The sequence below is a fragment of the Engystomops pustulosus genome, chromosome 10 (genome assembly GCF_040894005.1).
Source record: "Engystomops pustulosus chromosome 10, aEngPut4.maternal, whole genome shotgun sequence".
Classification (NCBI taxonomy): domain Eukaryota; kingdom Metazoa; phylum Chordata; class Amphibia; order Anura; family Leptodactylidae; genus Engystomops; species Engystomops pustulosus.
The window spans coordinates 59,942,635-59,962,610 of record NC_092420.1 but is presented as its reverse complement, the minus strand read 5'-3'; the positions used below and the strand labels follow the sequence as shown (position 1 = coordinate 59,962,610).

General features: G+C 44.8%; 1 pseudogene; it reads left to right on the top strand.

Annotated features, from left to right (window-relative positions):
• The first annotated feature begins 16,808 nt into the window (after positions 1-16,808).
• On the top strand, positions 16,809-18,246 carry LOC140105218 (tigger transposable element-derived protein 1-like; annotated as a pseudogene).
• The last annotated feature ends 1,730 nt before the right edge of the window (positions 18,247-19,976 follow it).

Here is a 19,976-nt window from a genome sequence, read left to right as displayed (position 1 = left end):
AATTTTGCCGCAGACTGATTACATCATAGTAAGTGCGCGGACAAAGTGCATACTCTGCTCGCTCTGCCAGGAAGCCACAAGGATAAGAAGCCAGAGCCACGAGGAGAAGAGGAAACTGGAGTACAGAGCTTTTCTGGACAATTCATTAACCCCTTAAGCGTGCAGCGTTTTTTCGTTCATTTTTCACTCTCCACCTTCAAAAATCTATCACTCTTTAATTTTTCCATGTACAGAGCTGTGACGTGTTTATTATTCCATGCCGTGTACTGGGAAGCTGGAGAAATATTCCAAATGTGGTGAAATTGGCAAAAACCGTCAATTTCTACAACTTTCACTGAGTACTCCAAATTATGGGGCAGATTTACTTACCCGGTCCTGTCGCGATACCGCGGTACGTTGTCCGCGAGAATTCGTGTCTGCCGCGATTCACTAAGATCGTGCGCCCAAGTCCCTGCATCCGTCGCTTCTGCGCCGAGGTCCGCCGGAGTTCACCTGCTTCTTCCTGGTGCATGTAAGTGCTTGATCTTGCGACACAATTACGTTTTTAAATTCCGCGGTTTGTCCGAATCCGTTGAGTTGTCCAACAGGCCACGCCCCCCCATTTCTGTCGCATGCAAGCCGACGCCAATGTGCCAGAATTTGATCGCGTGTCACAAAAAAACAGGGCCACGGAAATAATAATGAAACCTGACGAAAGTGCGGCGTTAGTAAATGTGTCCCATTGTTTTAAGTTTTGAAAATGTGTTAAAACCCAATAAAACGCACTTTCGTCGGGTTTCACGATTATTTCCTTTTTGCACTGAATTGCCCAGGGTTTTTGGCGCACGCGATAGGATTGTGCTCCATCGGCGCCGGCTTGCATGCGACAGAAATGGGGGGGCGTAGCCATCGGACAACCCAGCGGCTTCGGACAAACCGCGGAATTTAAAAACGGAATTGTGTCGCAAGATCAAGCACTCACATGCACCAGGAAGAAGCAGGTGGTGGACCTCGGTGCAGAAGCGACGGATGCGGGAACTCAGGCGCACGATCTTAGTGAATCTCGGCAGACCTGAATCCTCATCGAACAACGCACCACGGGATCGCGACAGGACCGGGTAAGTAAAACTGCCCCTATGTGTATAGAAAAAAAACAGTATTTTGTCATCTTCGGACGCTAATAACTTTTTAATACTTTGGGGTACTTAGGTTTTATACTGTGTCAGATGTCATTTTTTGGTGAGATGAGCTGACCCTTTCAATGCTATCAATCAGAGGACTGTGCAATATTTTGATCACTTTTTTTTACATTTTTATATGATGTAAAATGGTGTAAAAATGGCACTTCTGACATTTGGGCGCTGTTTTACGTTATGGGGTTCATTGCCGGGAATAACTGTATTTGTATTTTGACTGATCAGGCATTTTGGGTCGCGGTGATAACATGTTTGTGATTTTTACTGTTTATTTAGTTTTATATCAGTTCTAGGGAAAGGGGGGTGTTTTAAATTATTTAAGGTTTTTTTTTACAATTTTTTTTTGCGGCTGCGTCATAGTATGCGCCTGCCGGCAGAGAGCAGATGGCTAATACGTGGGTATAAAATTCAACGAAAGAGACATTGTAACATCATAGAGGTCTTTATGGTAGTCTGGGCCGGATGTAAGAGATAAGGTCTTTGCTATGTGTTGGTGCATCAATTACAAAATATGTAACCAATTGGCTAGAAGGATAGAAATGGGACATGAGGCATATTGCTTTTCCTTCACTGGCTGTTTCATTTCTTGAAGGTTTAGAATCCTATGATCCCTACTAGATAGAAATTACCTATGTTTTCACATACTTAGTGGTAAGATTGTGAACACTCACAGAAGAGGCATAAAATAGCAGGATCCTGATTAAATAAGAGGTTTAGACGAGGACCTATCAGCTTACCTACTAACCACCCCCTTCATTCTTTGGAACTGCTTCTACAGACATAACTATGGAGAAATTATGCAATGCTCCAGAAAACTCTACATTATATAACTTCTAATGCTGACTTGAGAAAATGGAATTTGGATCTCAAGGGTCTATTCTATAATACTATTTTGAATGTCTTATCTAAAACCAACAAATTTCTGTTCACTTCCAAGTTCTGGGATAATAGATTCGATAGTAGTTGCTACGTGCATCGTTTCATCGTATCAGGACTTGTATGCCAGCGTTTTTTTACCCTAGAAAAGGAATGTTATAAGTGTTAGTCATTATCTGATGCAAATTTTGATGTGTTGCATGTTGTGTCAGACGTGGGGGGAAGGGGGCAGATATAGGGCCCAGCAGTTAAATTGATTCTGGGGACCTACCTCCTACTAAATGGAAATATTACCTGTAAAATTTTCATTGTGTTTTGAAAGGCACTGCAAATGTATTAGGCAAAATTCATCCCAAAACACATCAGTATTAATGATGGTAAAAATGCTGATGAATTTTGAGTTGCGTTTTCCAATGGTGTTTTCTAAAGTTTCAAAACGCAATGCATACACACTGGGGATTACTAACTAAGGTCCCATGGCCGCATTTCCGCCGGGTTTTCCGATATTTTTGGGAATCGCGTCGAACGGGATCGAATTGTGTAGCAATTGCGCTGTCTTTCATGCAACACAAATCGAAGGGCGGGTCGTTGTCGGATTTGGACTATGCTCGGGATTTAACATTTAACTAGAGATGAGCGAACATGCTCGTCCGAGCTTGATGCTCGGTCGAGCATTAGCGTACTCGAAACTGCTCGTTGCTCGGACGAATACTTCGCCCGCTCGAGAAAATGGCAGCTCCCGCCGTTTTGCTTTTTGGCGGCCAGAAACAGAGCCAATCACAAGCCAGGAGACTCTGCACTCCACCCAGCATGACGTGGTACCCTTACACGTCGATAGCAGTGGTTGGCTGGCCAGATCAGGTGACCCTGGGATAGACTAGCCGCTGCCCGCGCTGCTCGGATCATTCTGTGTCTGGATGCCGCTAGGGAGAGAGCTGCTGCTGGTCAGGGAAAGCGTTAGGGTGTTCTATTAGCTTACTGTTAGGCAGGAGTGATTCTCCAAGAACCCAACAGCCCTTCTTAGGGCTACAATAACGTTCTACTTTTTTTTTTTTTATTTGCATCTAGTACCATTTTGTGAGGAATTAGCAGGGGGACTTGCTACCGTTGTGTTTAGCTCTTAGTGGCACACATATCCACCTCAAACACCAAAGTGGGAAAATTTAGTAGGGGTTGGATTTCAATTAGGCACAGTCTGCCATTTTTCCTTTTTTATTTTACGTTTATTTTGTTTAATAACTCAGTGTCATCTCATCTGGCATAGTAGTGTGCTTTCATACTTGGCTAGAAAATAGCCATAGGAGAATCCAAACGGCTTACGCCTACAGTAGCGTTATATATTTGATTTCTGGTTGATCTGCTGGTGGCTGTACTTGCTGCAGTGCATGTACTAGCCAATTCTGAGCAATTTGTAGTGAGACTTGCGACCGCTGTGTTTTGCGCTTAGTGACGCACATATCCATAGCAAAGACCGAAGTGGGAAAATTTAGTAGGGGTTGGATTTCAATTAGGCACAGTCTGCCATTTGTCCTTTTTTATTTTACGTTTATTTTGTTTAATAACTCAGCGTCATCTCATCTGGCATAGTAGTGTGCTTTCATACTTGGCTAGAAAATAGCCATAGGAGAATCCAAACGGCTTACGCCTACAGTAGCGTTATATATTTGATTTCTGGTTGATCTGCTGGTGGCTGTACTTGCTGCAGTGCATCTACTAGCCAATTGTCAGCAATTTGTAGTGAGACTTGCGACCGCTGTGTTTTGCGCTTAGTGACGCACATATCCATTGCAAAGACCGAAGTGGGAAAATTTAGTAGGGGTTGGATTTCAATTAGGCACAGTCTGCCATTTGTCCTTTTTTATTTTACGTTTATTTTGTTTAATAACTCAGCGTCATCTCATCTGGCATAGTAGTGTGCTTTCATACTTGGCTAGAAAATAGCCATAGGAGAATCCAAACGGCTTACGCCTACAGTAGCGTTATATATTTGATTTCTGGTTGATCTGCTGGTGGCTGTACTTGCTGCAGTGCATGTACTAGCCAATTCTGAGCAATTTGTAGTGAGACTTGCGACCGCTGTGTTTTGCGCTTAGTGACGCACATATCCATAGCAAAGACCGAAGTGGGAAAATTTAGTAGGGGTTGGATTTCAATTAGGCACAGTCTGCCATTTGTCCTTTTTTATTTTACGTTTATTTTGTTTAATAACTCAGTGTCATCTCATCTGGCATAGTAGTGTGCTTTCATACTTGGCTAGAAAATAGCCATAGCAATAGGATAGCATCGTTTGGTTTTAAAAACTCAAAAACACAAAAAAAAACAAAAAAAACAAAAAAAAACAAAAAACACAAAAAAAAACAAAAAACACAAAAAAAAGTTAAAAAAAAATTAAAGTTATAACTCTCATTTTAAAAATGTTTAACCCGAGGGCTAGGGGTAGAGGACGAGGGCGGGGACGTGGGCGTCCAACTACTGCAGGGGTCAGAGGCCGTGGTCCTGGGCGGGGTGAGACACCACCTGCTTATGAGGGAGCAGGGGAACGCCGCAGAGCTACACTCCCTAGGTTCATGTCTGAAGTTACTGGGACTCGTGGTAGAGCACTGTTGAGGCCAGAACAGTGCGAACAGGTGATGTCGTGGATTGCTGACAATGCTTCGAGCAATTTGTCCACCAGTCAGTCTTCCACGCAGTCCACCCATGTCACCGAAATCGCCACTCCTCCAGCTCCTGCACCTCAGCCTCCTCCCCCCCAGTCTGCCCCCTCCTAGGAAAATTTGGCATTTGAACCGGCATACTCTGAGGAACTGTTTTCTGGACCCTTCCCACAGTCACAAACCACTTGTCCGGTTGCTGCTGAGCAATTTTCCGATGCCCAGGTTTTCCACCAGTCACAGTCTGTGGGTGATGATGACCTTCTTGACGTAGTGGAAGTGTGTAAAGAGGTGTCCGACGATGAGGAGACACGGTTGTCAGACAGTGGGGAAGTTGTTGTCAGGGCAGGAAGTCCGAGGGGGGAGCAGACTGAGGGATCGGAGGATGATGAGGTGACAGACCCAAGCTGGGTTGAGAGGCCGGGTGAACACAGTGCTTCTGAGACGGAGGAGAGTCCTCGACCAGAACAGGTTGGAAGAGGCAGTGGTGGGGCCAGACGGAGAGGCAGGGCCAGAGCTGGTGCATCAGCGCCAAATGTGTCAACTAGTGAAGCTCCCGTGGTGAGGGCTCTTGCGGCGAGGGCTAGATCTTCAGAAGTCTGGAGGTTCTTTAAGGAAACACCGGATGACCGACGGACTGTGGTGTGCAACATTTGCCAAACCAGGCTCAGCAGGGGTTCCACCACTACTAGCTTAACTACCACCAGTATGCGCAGGCATATGAATGCTAAACACCCCACTCAGTGGCAACAAGCCCGTTCACCTCCGGCCGTGCAAACCACTGCTCCTTCCCCTGTGTCAGCTGATAGTCAGCCCCCTGCCCAGGACCCTGCCACAAAAACCCCATCGTCGCCTCCACGATCCTCCACAGCATCCACCAGCGTTCAGCTCTCCATACCCCAGACGCTGGAGCGGAAACGCAAATATAGTGCAACCCACCCGCACGCCCAAGCCCTTAATGTGCACATCTCTAGATTGCTTAGCCTGGAGATGCTGCCCTATAGGCTAGTAGAGACCGAGGCCTTTCGCAACCTCATGGCGGCGGCCGCCCCTCGGTATTCGGTCCCCAGCCGCCACTACTTTTCCCGATGTGCCGTCCCAGCCCTGCACCAGCACGTGTCAGACAACATAACCCGTGCCCTGACCAACGCCGTTTCTGACAAGGTCCACCTGACCACGGACACGTGGACGAGTGCTGCCGCGCAGGGCCACTATATATCGCTGACGGCACATTGGGTTAACTTGGTGGAGGCTGGGACCGAGTCTGACCCTGGGGCTGGTCATATACTGCCAACACCGAGGATTGCGGGGCCTACCTCGGTCCAGGTGTTTCAGGCCTACTATGCCTCCTCCTCCTCCCACCCCTCCTCCACCTCCTCCTCCGAACTACCATCCGTGGGCATGGCGCCATCAGTCGGTAACTCTAGGCACAGCAGCAGTGCCGTCGCTAAGCGACAGCAGGCGGTGCTCAAACTGCTGAGCCTAGGCGACAAAAGGCACACCGCCCAAGAGCTATTACAGGGCATCACGGCGCAGACTGATCTGTGGCTGGCACCGCTGAACCTGAAGCCAGGCATGGTTGTGTGTGACAACGGCCCTAACCTGGTGGCGGCTCTGCAACTCGGCAGACTGACACATGTGCCATGCCTGGCCCATGTGTTAAATCTGATAGTTCAGCGTTTCCTCAAGACATACCCCAATCTGTCTGATTTGCTCACGAAGGTGCGCCGCATCTGTGCGCATTTCAGGAAGTCCAGCCCAGATGCTGCCACTCTCAGGGCAGCGCAGCACCGCCTCCAACTGCCCGCTCACCGACTGTTGTGCGACGTGCCCACGAGGTGGAATTCAACACTGACCATGTTATCCAGAGTTTACCAGCAGCGCAGAGCGATTGTAGACTGCCAGATGTCAACTTCCACCAGAAGTGGTAGTCAGGTCAGTCAGCTTCCTCAAGTCTACAATGAGGAGTGGACGTGGATGTCTGATATCTGTCAGGTGCTGAGTAACTTTGAGGAGTCAACACAGATGGTCAGTGGCGATGCCGCCATCATCAGCCTCACCATCCCGCTGCTTGGCCTGTTGAAAAACTCTCTGATCAGCATGAAGTCGGAAGCTTTGCGCTCGTCACAAGAGACGGGGGAAGAAGATTCCCTTGTTGATAGCCAAAGCACCCTCAGGTCTGTTTCTCAGCGCATATCGGAGGAGGTGGAGGTGGAGGAGGATGAGGAGGAAGAGGAGGAGAATGTTGGCGAGACACAAGAGGGGACCATTGTTGAGTCCTTCACTGTTCAGCATGTATGGGCAGAAGAAGAGGAGTTGGAGGAGTTGGAGGAGGAGGAAATGGACAGTCAGGCCAGTGAGGGGAGTGAATTCTTACGCGTTGGTACTCTGGCGCATATGGCAGATTTCATGCTAGGCTGCCTATCCCGTGACAGCACCGATTACTGGGTGTTCACTCTCCTGGACCCACGGTACAAGCAAAATCTTTCCACTCTCATCCCTGCAGAGGAAAGGAGTGTGAGAATGCATGAATACCAGCAGGCCCTGGTGCACAAGCTGAAACAGTATTTCCCTTCTGACAGCGCTAGCGGCAGAGTGCGTAGTTCTGCGGGACAAGTAGCGAGGGAGAGTAGGCGAGCAGGCAGCTTGTCCAGCACTGGCAAGGGTACGCTTTACAAGGCTTTTGCCAGCTTTATGTCACCCCAGCAAGACACTGTCACCTGTCCCCAGTCTCGGCAGAGTAGGGCTGATCTTTACAGAAAGATGGTGAGGGAGTACGTAGCTGACCATACCATCGTCCTAAATGATCACACAGCTCCCTACAACTACTGGGTTTCAAAGCTGGACATGTGGCACGAACTGGCGCTGTACGCCTTGGAGGTTCTTGCCTGCCCTGCCGCTAGCGTCTTGTCCGAGCGGGTTTTCAGTGCAGCTGGTGGCATCATCACAGATAAGCGTACACGCCTGTCGACTGACAGCGCTGACAGGCTGACGCTTATTAAAATGAATAAAGGCTGGATTTCTCAGAATTTCCAATCTCCACCAGGTGAAGGAAGCTCAACCTGAATAATTGATCCACTCCTCCTCCTCCTCATTTTCCTCCTTCTCCTCCTCTTTGTACAGTAAAGCAGAGGAAACTGGCTATTTTTTGACAGGGCCCACTGGCTCTTGCTATAGTACTTTATGCATTTAATTTTTCTGGAGGGCCACCTACCCGGTCCTCTGTTTGAAACAATTTTTGTGAGTGCCACATACAGGCACTCAATCTATTCCATTTTTCTGGAGGGCCACCTACCCAGTCCTATGTTTTAAAAAATTTTTGGGACTGCCACATACAGGCACTCAATCTATTCCATTTTACTGGAGGGCCACCTACCTGCTCCTCTGGTTTGAAAAATTTTTGGGACTGCCACATACAGGCACTCAATCTATTCCATTTTTCTGGAGGGCCACCTACCTGCTCCTCTGGTTTGAAACATTTTTGGGACTGCCACATACAGGCACTCAATCTATTCCATTTTTCTGGAGGGACACCTACCTGCTCCTCTGGTTTGAAAACTTTTTGGGACTGCCACATACAGGCACTATCCAAATTAAATTGTCTCCATAGCAGCCTCCACACGTTGTCTCCATTGCTACCTCCAAAAGTCGTCCATATAGCTGCCTCCATACATCCTCCCCTTATCAAACGAGGTGTGTCAGGCAGAAATTTGGGTTGTTTTCATGGATTCCACATCAAAGTTGTTAACTTTGTCGCCACCCTGCTGTGTTATCCACAAAATATACTGGCAAACTTTTATGATTAACCGATATTATTTCAGCGCTTCTTGCGCAGCTGTTTACATTCCCCTCACCCGCCATATCCTAAACTTATAAGAACGCTACTACACTTGATCTTATACAAAAGGTTCTTAGAAGTGCTGTTTGGGGAGTAGCCTATAGACAGGGGCTTGGATTGGCGAAAGCTCGCCTGGCAGCGGAGCGCCAGCTCCATGCCAAGATCCAACTAACATAGTTTTAACTGCAGCACCTTTAATCTACTACTAGTTCACTGCCTCCATACATGGTCCCCTTATCAAACGAGCTGTGTCAGGCAGAATTTTGGGTTGTTTTCATGGCTTCCATGTTAACTTTGTCGCCACCCTGCTGTGTAATCCACAAAATATACTGGCAAACTTTTATCATGTACCGATATTATTTGAGCGCTTCTTGCTCACCTCCTTTGGTTCCTCTCTGCCACCCATTGGTTTGAAGCCTGAGTCCATTTAGGGTATGTCGCCATGACACTCTCTAGCCTGCTGCCGCTGCCTCTGCATGCCGTCCCCTATAGTGTCAGGGTCAATTATTGGATGTTTTAGATGCTATCTAGCTTCATTCTGTCACTCTGTCATGGCCATGCTGTTGCCCATAATTTTGGCATAATGTTGCGATTATGCAGCCTCAGAGGCATCCATGCATGCTGCCCCTGCTGTTTCCTGTCCATTTCCGTGGTGTTTCCATCCTATTCTGAGGTTCCCAGGTGTTTGGCCAAGCTTCCCTGTGCAGAGCCTTGGTCCCCTTGAAAAATGCTCGAGTCTCCCATTGACTTCAATGGGGTTCGTTATTCGAGACGAGCACTCGAGCATCGGGAAAAGTTCGTCTCGAATAACGAGTACCCGAGCATTTTAGTGTTCGCTCATCTCTACATTTAACCCCTTAAGGACGCAGGGTTTTTCGGCTCATTTCTCGCTCTCCAACTTCAAAAATCCATAACTTTTTCATTTTTACGTGTACAGACCTGTGTGAGGGCTTATTTTGTGCGTAACAAATTTTACTTTCCCGTAATGTTATTTATTTTAACATGCCGTGTACTGCGAAGCTGAAAAAAAATTCCAAATGTGGAAAAATTAAAAAAAAAACACGTCACGTTCTTGTGGGCTCAGTTTTTACGACTTTCACTCTTCGCTCCAAATAACACGCCTAATTTATTCTTTGGTTCGGTGCGATCGCGGTGATACCAAATTTATATAGGTTTTATTGTGTTTTAATACATTTTCAAAAATTAAACGAATGTGTACAAAAAAGAAAAAAATTTTTCGTCATCTTCTGACGCTAATAACTTTTTCATACTTTGGCGCACGGAGATGTGTGAGGGGTCATTTTTTGCGAAATGAGGCAACGTTTTCATTGCTACCATTTTGAGGTCTGTGCGACATTTTGATCATTTTTTATTTAATTTTTTATGTTATGTAAAAAGGTGTAAAAGTTGCATTTCGGACATTTTTATATTTTGATAGATCGGGCATTTTGGGACGCGGCAATACCTAATATGTTTGTGATTTTTACTGTTTATTATTAGAGATGAGCGAGTATACTCATCCGAGCTTGATGCTCGTTCGAGTATTAAGGTACTCGAAACGGCTCGTTGCTCGGACGAGTATTTCCCCTGCTCGAGATCGAGCATTTAATTAAACAAACACAGTGAAGAACAATGAAGAATAGAATAAAAACAGTGAACACAGTGAACACAGGATCATTTAAGTGAAGAACACAGTGAAGAATAGATTACAGATGTTCTGCACATCTGCTTACTTGTCGGAAGATACACGCGGAACGGCAGCAGGGAGACATCGCACAGCAGGGAGACATCTGGCGCAGCAGAGACACATCTGGCGCAGCAGAGACACATCTGGCGCAGCAGAGACACATCGGGCGCAGCAGGGAGACATCGCGCGCAGCAGGGAGACATCGCGCGCAGCAGGGAGACATCGCGCGCAGCAGGGAGACATCGGGCACCAGGGAGACATCGGGCAGCAGGCAGACATCGGGCACCAGGGAGACATCGGGGAGACTTCAGTGGAAGAAGAGGAGCGGATCCCGGGACAGCGTATCTCCTCTCCCGACAAGTAAGCAGATGTGCCGAACATCTGTAATCTATTCTTCACTGTGTTCTTCACTGTGTTTTTCACTTAAATGATCCTGTGTTCACTGTTTTTATTCTATTCTTCACTGTTCTTCACATCTGATAACTTGTCGGGAGATAATATACGCGCGGAACAGTGAAGAATAGATTGCAGATGTTTGCATACATTTGATAACTTATCAGAAGACATTCTTTTTCAATTAAATAACACATTTTATTCCCGAACCATGGTCCCTTTGAAAAATGCTCGAGTCTCCCATTGACTTCAATGGGGCTCGTTATTCGAGACGAGCACTCGAGCATCTGGAAAAGTTCGTCTCGAATAACGAGCACCCGAGCATTTTAGTGCTCGCTCATCTCTATTTATTATGTTTTATATCCGTTCTAGCGAAAGGGGGGTGATTTGAATTTTTAATATTTTATTAATTTGTTTTATTTTTTAAACTTTTTTTTTCTTTTTTTTTCACTGTTTCTTAGACCCTCTAGGGTACATTAACCCTAGATAGTCAGATCGCTCCTACCATATACTGCAATACTTCTGTATTGCAATATATGGCATTTTTGCAGCACATTCATTACAATGAGCCACTGGCCAGATAGTCTCGGGTCAAACGAAGAACCGAGGCTACCATGGCAACCGATCGCCGCCCCCCGATGACGTTCGGGGGCGCGGCGATCGTAATAAAGATGGCCGTCTTTTAAACGCCGCCGGCAACTTTGCCGGCGGCGTTGAAAGGGGTAATAGCCACGAACGGTGCAAGCACCGACCGCGGTTATTAGCGGTGGGGGTTTGCTGCAATATGCAACAACCCCCACCTCTGTATGAAGAGGACTCAGCCCGTGAGCCCTCTTCATACATCCCTTATACCTCTGCGCCGTAGAGCTACGGCGCAGAGCGTTAAGGGGTTAAAATTGTGTTGCAAGCCAAGCACTTACATGCACCGGGAAGAAGAAGGTGAACTCCGGCGGACCTGATCAGGGAAGTGACAGACGCAGGATATCGGGCACATGATGTTTTGTGAATCGCGGCAGATGTGCACCTCGGGGATCGCGCCGGGACAGGTAAGTAAATCTGCCAGAGCCTGTGTTCACAGGATGTGATTGAATTGTGCTTTGAAACACAGTTCAAGTGCATTTGGATCTACTACACGAATGTGTGTGTGTTTAGACATAAACATTTGTTTCTTCTTACCATATGCAAATGTTTAGCTCTAAAAACATGCTAGATTTGGAGTATGATGAAATGGGGATGCCTTCCACCTCGGCACTATAAGGCCTGGCCCCCGAACATGAGTTTCATACCCCTTGAGGGAGGGTGGGAAGGGAAATAGACATAAAGGTGTCTGGAGCCTATTCCCTCTGAGACACTGTTACATACTTAGAATTTCCTTATTTTGTGTATGTCACTGGTTGGTTAATGCTGTAAAGACTCATTTGAGATACTGATGCACATTAGGATTTGGTGTTATATTTATTATATACCTGTCTGAACTGTTGTACTGGGCTCATCAAATAATATTGACAATTGTATTTTGCTTTTAAATTTGTATGTTTATGAAAATATGCAAATATCTTTATTAAAGAACAGTGGTGCTGCTTTGTTTCTTGGGTTTTGTGCTCCATTGACAATGGATTAACTCCAGACCATTCCTTCATACTTTCATAAAGCTGTTGTACAGCAGATCATCAAATGCTGAGTTCAGACAAGATGGCAGAAGTTCCCATCAGTTTTGTCTTGTGCTTGACTTATTTCTATGGGACCCCTAGAATTGATTACAGAAACAACCAATCCCAGCAATCCCTTTCATTAACTCCATGGGTCAGAGGATTCAGATCTATCACAATGATTAATTTATCCTTAATCTTGAAAAGGGATAATATCATTTGTGGTAGAACTCCTTTATACAGTATTGCAAATGACAATAAAAATTTGGTTTTAAGATAAAATTATCTCTAAATGGATCAGAATGTAATGTAAACATAAAATCAATATCCATTACATCATCTACTGGGTCACTGATGGTCTCTGCTTCCTGGTTTACTTCAGCATCCAGGAAATGCCCAGCAATATAGAGCAGCAGAGACACTCAGCATGTGCCTACTATACATTGTTGCACTCACATGAACTCATGATGTTCTGACCCTGATAAGTGCCAGATGTCAGATTGTAGGATATAGTATAGCAAATGGTTCATACAATTGTAGGCAACTCAAAGTAATCTTGAGTCCCATAAGTCAACAAAACCTTTGGCATTTACTAGCATTTCTGGCTAAAGATGCCAAGTGTCAATGATGTAAAGTTTTCTTTTTTAGATACAAATGTCCTAAAATAAGATTTAAAAGCTTTGAAACATTCTTTTTAATGTTTTCTTGGCACACACTTAAAAGCAAATAGTTGTTCTAATAGTCATATATTAGTCTTATATTATATGAAGAATTTTGCATTATGACTGAAGTGGTTAGCCCACGCAACATCATTCATATAATATATAATATCCACTCTGTAGGTTTTAAAAGTGGGGTCCTCCATGATCATCATAATTGGGCTCCCCGATTAACTTCATTGAGGCAGTTGTGCATCCAGGTCAACATCTGTAAAGAGTTTGTTTGTTCTTCCCATGTTTGTGTGAGTTTCCTCTGGTTCCTTCGGTTTCCTCCCACACTCCAAAAACATACTGGTAGGTTGATTAGATTGTGAGCCCTATGGGGACAGGGACTCATTTGGCAAGCTCTATGTAGTGCCGTGTAACCTGTAGGCACTAATATAAATAAAGATTTATTGTTATTGTGCAGTAGGTATCTACCACCCCAACCCTTTATATAGGGACTAATGAAACAGTCACAAAATGGTATTGTCAAGACAGAAAACTCAAGTGAGGAATGAACAGTAGCTGTTGAAGCATGTCTTAGCGGAGACAGGCAGGAGAGCTTGAGTCTCAGAGGAGCTCAGAGGAGCTGAGAAGTACAGCAAGCAGAGGTTGTGTCTGTAATAAGCGAAGTTCAGTGCAGCTGAGGAACAAGCAGGGGACCTATTAAGGATCAAGTGGAGAATCATATTGAGGAGGATAGCTCACCAAGGTGGCAGGCATCTCTGCAGATCAAGTTAAGTCAAAGTGTGCAAGTGTTTATTTGGCAAGGCAAGTGTGATACACCTCCTCTAACCATCCCTAGCCGGGAAGGGTTCATAACATCATGTTGACCCATGACCCCTACCTACCAGGGCTGAAGTCAGAAACCATTATCCCGACTGGCGTCACAAACATTTCCCTACAAAACCTTTCCTTCCCCCCCTTTTCAAGGAGTCTAGTGTAGGCCCCTGGTTCCCCGTCAGTACTCGGACGGGGGGCAACAAAGATGCAAATGACAGTCAGTATAATAAAAGTCATTACCCGAGTATAAGTCAAATTTTATTGGACAAACCTCCCAATGATAAAAGTATATTCTTCAAAATTAAAAAAACAATTAGTATGCACAGTTCCAAATTATTACACACAGCAGAGTTTCAAGACATTTATAGGTTGTAAAGAACTGAAAATGGACATTTGTGGAATTTGCAGCATTAGGAGGTCACATTCACTGAAATCTAAAACTATTTCAATCCAAAACATCCTAACAGGCCATGTTACATGTAACATAGGACCCTTCTTTGTATATTACCTTCACAATTCTTACATCCATTGAACTTGTGAGTTTTTGGAGAGTTTCTGCTTGAATTTCTTTATATGATGTCAGAATAGCCCAGAGCTGCTGTTTTGATGTGGACGGCCTCCCACCTTCATAGATTTTGTGCTTGATGATACAAGCATCAGGGTTGAGGTCAGGAGAAGATGGTGGTCACACCATGAGATTCTCTCCTTTTATGCCTATAGCAACCAATGACACAGAGGTATCTGCACAGCATGAGATGGTGCATCGTCCTGCATGAAGATGATTTTGTCCAGAGGCACAATTCTTCTTTTTAATTTGATTTTAAAGAATATACTGTTATTATTGGGAGGTTTGCTCAATAAAATTCCATTTATACGCTAACAGGTGATGACTTTTATTATACTGTCATTTGCATCAAACACTTAGGAAAATCATAATAATATTAGTAAATATCATTTACATAATAATTTGAAACCTGGTATATATAGGTGTAAAACGAGATAAAACAAGCTGAATCTTCCATCACCTAAAGTTCTATTTACTATTCAGGCATGATGTATGGGTGAGGACTTTAAGGAAACCTACCATGAGCAATCTACTACTGCCACTGCCCTAATCTGTAATTTAATAATCCTGGAGACTAATCTTACTTGTTAAAAACTTTATTTTAGTAATATGTAAATTAACTGCATAGGCTACTGGGGTAGAGTTATCTCCCATGCCAGGCTAGTACACACCCCAGTAGCCTCTGCAGTTAATTTAAATATTACTAAAACAAAGTTTTCTAACAAGTTAGGCTAGGTTCCAGGATTATTAAATTACAGATTAGGGCAGAGAAAGGCAGGAGGGATCTACCATCAGATCTTCTTCTGATAGTAGATTCCCCATGGTAGGTTTCCTTTAATGAAGCAGAATGTATCTTTAAAGGGAACCTGTCATCTACTTTTACCCTTTTAAACTACCAGCCCCCTCAGGCAGGGTATGAAATATGCTTTCTAGAATTCCTTTTTTGATGTGAAATCTCTTCCATTTACATATATGCAAATGAGCTTAAAACTGTCACCGGTTCCTGTTTTAGGCTCAGGAGGGGAGCGTCATTTGAGATCCATAGCTTGGGATCTACAGCAGAAATAACCATGGTTCTGTATGATATTAAAGCTGAGAGTCTCATGTTTCAAAAGATTTTAGGTCATTAGGAATTTATTTTTAAATGGCACAGAATGTAATGCAAACATAAAAAAAGCAATATCCACCTCACTGATCCATTACATCATCTACTGGGTCACTGATGGTCTCTTCTTACTGGTCTTACTTCGACACACAGGAAATGCCCAACTATAAATACAGGCAGTCCCCGACTTACGCGGTTCCGAGTTACGAACAACCCGTAGATACGAACGGGGTCCTGGCCTGCGCATGCGCAGCTGAGAGTCCCGTTTGTATCTAGGAGTGGCCCGTAACTCAGATCGCAGATACTGTCCTAAGTTCTGTGCCCTGTAGCTTCAGCGATCTCGGCGGACGGTGGCTGCGGCGGAGGTAACTAAGGACGCGGTCGCGGCTTGTAAAGCGGTTCTGTGCCTATACAGAAGAAGCAGCGGGTATCTCCAACCGCGTCCTTAGTTACCTCCGCCGAGATCACGATACTGCTGTCATCACTAAGGACGTCCTTAGTGATGACAGCAGTATCGTGATCTCGGCGGAGGTAACTAAGGACGCGGTTGGCGATACCAGCTGCTTCTTCTGTATAGGCACAGAAGTGCTGTACAAGCCGCGACCGCGTCCTTAGTTACCTCTGCCGAGATCGCGATACTGCTGTCATCACTAAGGACGTCCTTAGTGATGGCAGCAGTATCGCGATCTCGGGGGTAACTAAGGACGCGTCGGCAATACCAGCTGCTTCTTCTGTATGCTTCTGTATGGGCACAGATTCTGCCGCGTCCTCAGTGATGGCAGCGTCAGCATCGCGATCTCACCAGAGGGTGGATGTCCTCTGATGTCCCGCTTAATAGATAGCAGCGGCTTGTTTCAGCCCCTTCTATCCATAATCATAGGTAACTAAGGACGCATGCGCTTGTGAGATCTCGTGTGATCTCCCTTGTTTCCTTGGTTACCTGTGGCTTTGTATAGCAGTGGCTTGTGTTTTATTCTGCACCAGTTATCTCTGAGGTGGGTCTTTCATCCTACAGTGCCCAGACTAACCTGCTGGTGTGCCCAGTTACTACAGTGCCCGACGCAGGGGTGGTGTATCCTACTACAGTGCCCAATTGCTACAGAGCGCAGACACAGAGGCGGTGTTTCTTCCTACAGTGCCCAGACACAGAGGCGGTGTTTCTACCTACAGTGCCCAGACACAGAGGCGGTGTTTCTACCATACAGTGCCCAGACACAGAGGCGGTGTTTCTTCCTACAGTGCCCAGACACAGAGGCGGTGTTTCTACCTACAGTGCCCAGACACAGAGGCGGTGTTTCTACCATACAGTGCCCAGACATACAGAACAATTGAAACAGTAAAGGTGTTTCTTTATAGGTACTGCACGTTTTGCACCTAGAAACAATATGCCTTCTAAAAACAAATCTGAAGCAAGTGCTGGTGATACAGCAAAGAAAAGGAAAACCATCACAATGGAAAATAAAGTAAATATAATAAGGAGGTCAGAGAGAGGCAAAACTCCATCATCCATTGGCAGAGAGCTAGGTTACAGTCGGTCGACAATTGCAACAATTTTAAAAGATAAAGATAGAATAATGGAGCATGTGAAAGGACATACTCCAATGAATGCTACAATTATTACCAAGCAACACAGTGGCTTAATTATCGAGATGGAGCGGCTGTTGGTAATTTGGATCGAAGGCCAAAATCAACGTAATATGCCCATTAGTCTTACTTTAGTGCAAGAAAAAGCACGAAGGCTTTTCGACGGAGATTGCAATGAAGATTTTGCTGCAAGTAAGGGCTGGTTCAATCGCTTTAAAGAAAGGGCTAACTTGCATAATATTAAAGTTCAAGGTGAAGCAGCAAGTGCCAACATAAGTGCTGCAAGTGACTTTCCCAAGTTATTGGAAGTGATTATTGATGAAGGAGGTTATTTGCCAGACCAAGTTTTTAATGTAGATGAAACTGGATTGTTTTGGAAAAAAATGCCTGAGAGAACGTACATTTCCAAAGAGGAAAAAAACGTACCAGGGCATAAGGCATCAAAGGACAGGCTGACTTTATTACTTGGGGGTAATGCATCTGGGGATTTAAAGCTCAAGCATTTGCTGGTGTATCACTCCCTAAATCCCAGGGCACTGCGTAATGTCACTAAAGCATCTCTTCCTGTTATTTGGAGAGCAAATTCAAAGGCTTGGGTTACAGCAGCAATTTTCCAGGATTGGTTTTTGAGCCAAACGTTATTGCTTAGGCAAAAATATTCCATTCAAAATTCTTCTTCTCCTTGACAATGCCCCTGGACATCCAAACACTTTAGACGACATGCACCCCAATGTAAAAGTGGTATTTCTACCCCCAAACACCACATCCATAATTCAACCAATGGACCAAGGAGTCATAGCCTCCTTTAAGGCATATTACTTGAGAAAGACATTCTCACAAGCTGTCAGGGCTACGCGAAACAATGAAATAACCTTGAGGGAGTTCTGGAAGAGCTTTAATATTTATGATGCCATCAAAAATATTGCTGATTCTTGGGATGAAGTAAAAGAGACAAATATGAGAGGAGTTTGGAACAAGTTGTGCCCCCAATTCACTCAAGAGTTTTTGGGGTTTACAGATGATGAAATCGCTGAAACCATGAAAGCTGTGGTTGCTATTGGTAATGATCTCCAGTTGAACATCAATGAAAATGATGTTGAAGAGTTACTGAGCTCCCATGGCAAAGAACTAACCAATGAAGACCTTATAGAACTTGAGCTGCAAATCTCAGAATTTAGTGAGGAAAACCAGGACATGGAAACTCCAATGTCGAAAAAATTTTGTAAAAGACTTAGCTGATGCTTTTAGTCTCATTGAAGCAGGTATGGCAAAGTTAGAGGAGCAGGATCCTGATACAGAGAGGTTCAGTAAAGTGTACCGTGCAGTTACTGAAGGCCTAAGATGCTACAGGGTTATTTATGATGAGAAAAAGAAAGGCACAGTACAAACCTCCCTTGATGTCTACTTCAAAAAATCGACTCCAACCGCAGAGTCAGACTCTGACACTCTAATACCAATCCCATCCTCTCCAACAAGTCCCTCATCTTCTACCATGATTGTTTAAGCTTGTACCAGTAGCGTACATATACGTTTTTCAAAATGTTTGAGTTTATATGCACAGTATAAAAATAAAAAAAATTGTTAAGACAAACTGTTGTTGAAGTTGCATTTAATTTGTACCATGCAATTTATTTATCTCTATTTTGTATGTGGTGGGCTTAAAGCCACTGTGAGGTCTTGGTTACCAAAATTTTAAAAATCCAATTGTCACAGGGGCAATAAGTGAAGTTCAATCTGAACAGGAGCACAAGCATCAAAACCAATTTAACATGCCTGTCATATAAAACAAAAAAAATATTGTCTGGAGATACTGTACATTTATAAAATACACCAGATCCGACTTACATACAAATTCGACTTAAGTACATACCTACAGTCCCTATCTTGTATGTAACCCGGAGACTGCCTGTACTGTACATTTACCGCCTTTAGGCTACATTCACACAAACTTATGGGGGGCATATATACGGCCGACTTATATACGGCGTGTATACGTCCCTCATACACTTCAATGGTCTCACAGCGCCATGTGGGAGCGGTACTGTGCAGAACACGTGCAGCTGCATACCGTTCCATAGCTCATAAAAAGATAGAACATGTCTAGAGATAAGCAAGCACTAAAATGCTCGGGTACTCGTTATTCGAGACGAACTTTTCCTGATGCTCGAGTGCTCGTCTCGAATAACGAGCCCCATTGAAGTCAATGGGAGACTCGAGCATTTTTCAAGGGGACCAAGGCTCTGCACAGGGAAGCTTGGCCAAACACCTGGGAACCTCAGAAAAGGATGGAAACACCACGGAAATGGACAGGAAACAGCAGGGGCAGCATGCATGGATGCCTCTGAGGCTGCTTAATCGCACCATTATGCCAAAATTATGGGCAACAGCATGGCCATGACAGAGTGACAGAATGAAGCTAGATAGCATCTAAAACATCCAATAATTGACCCTGACACTATAGGGGACGGCATGCAGAGGCAGCGGCAGCAGGCTAGAGAGTGTCATGGCGACATACCCTAAATGGACTCAGGCTTCAAACCAATGGGTGGCAGAGAGGAACCAAAGGAGGTGAGCAAGAAGCGCTCAAATAATATCGGTACATGATAAAAGTTTGCCAGTATATTTTGTGGATTACACAGCAGGGTGGCGACAAAGTTAACATGGAAGCCATGAAAACAACCCAAAATTCTGCCTGACACAGCTCGTTTGATAAGGGGAACATGTATGGAGGCAGTGAACTAGTAGTAGATTAAAGGTGCTGCAGTTAAAACTATGTTAGTTGGATCTTGGCATGGAGCTGGTGCTCCGCTGCCAGGCGAGCTTTCGCCAATCCAAGCCCCTGTCTCTAGGCTACTCCCCAAACAGCACTTCTAAGAACCTTTTGTATAAGATCAAGTGTAGTAGCGTTCTTATAAGTTTGGAATATGGCGGGTGAGGGGAATGTAAACAGATGCGCAAGAAGCGCTGAA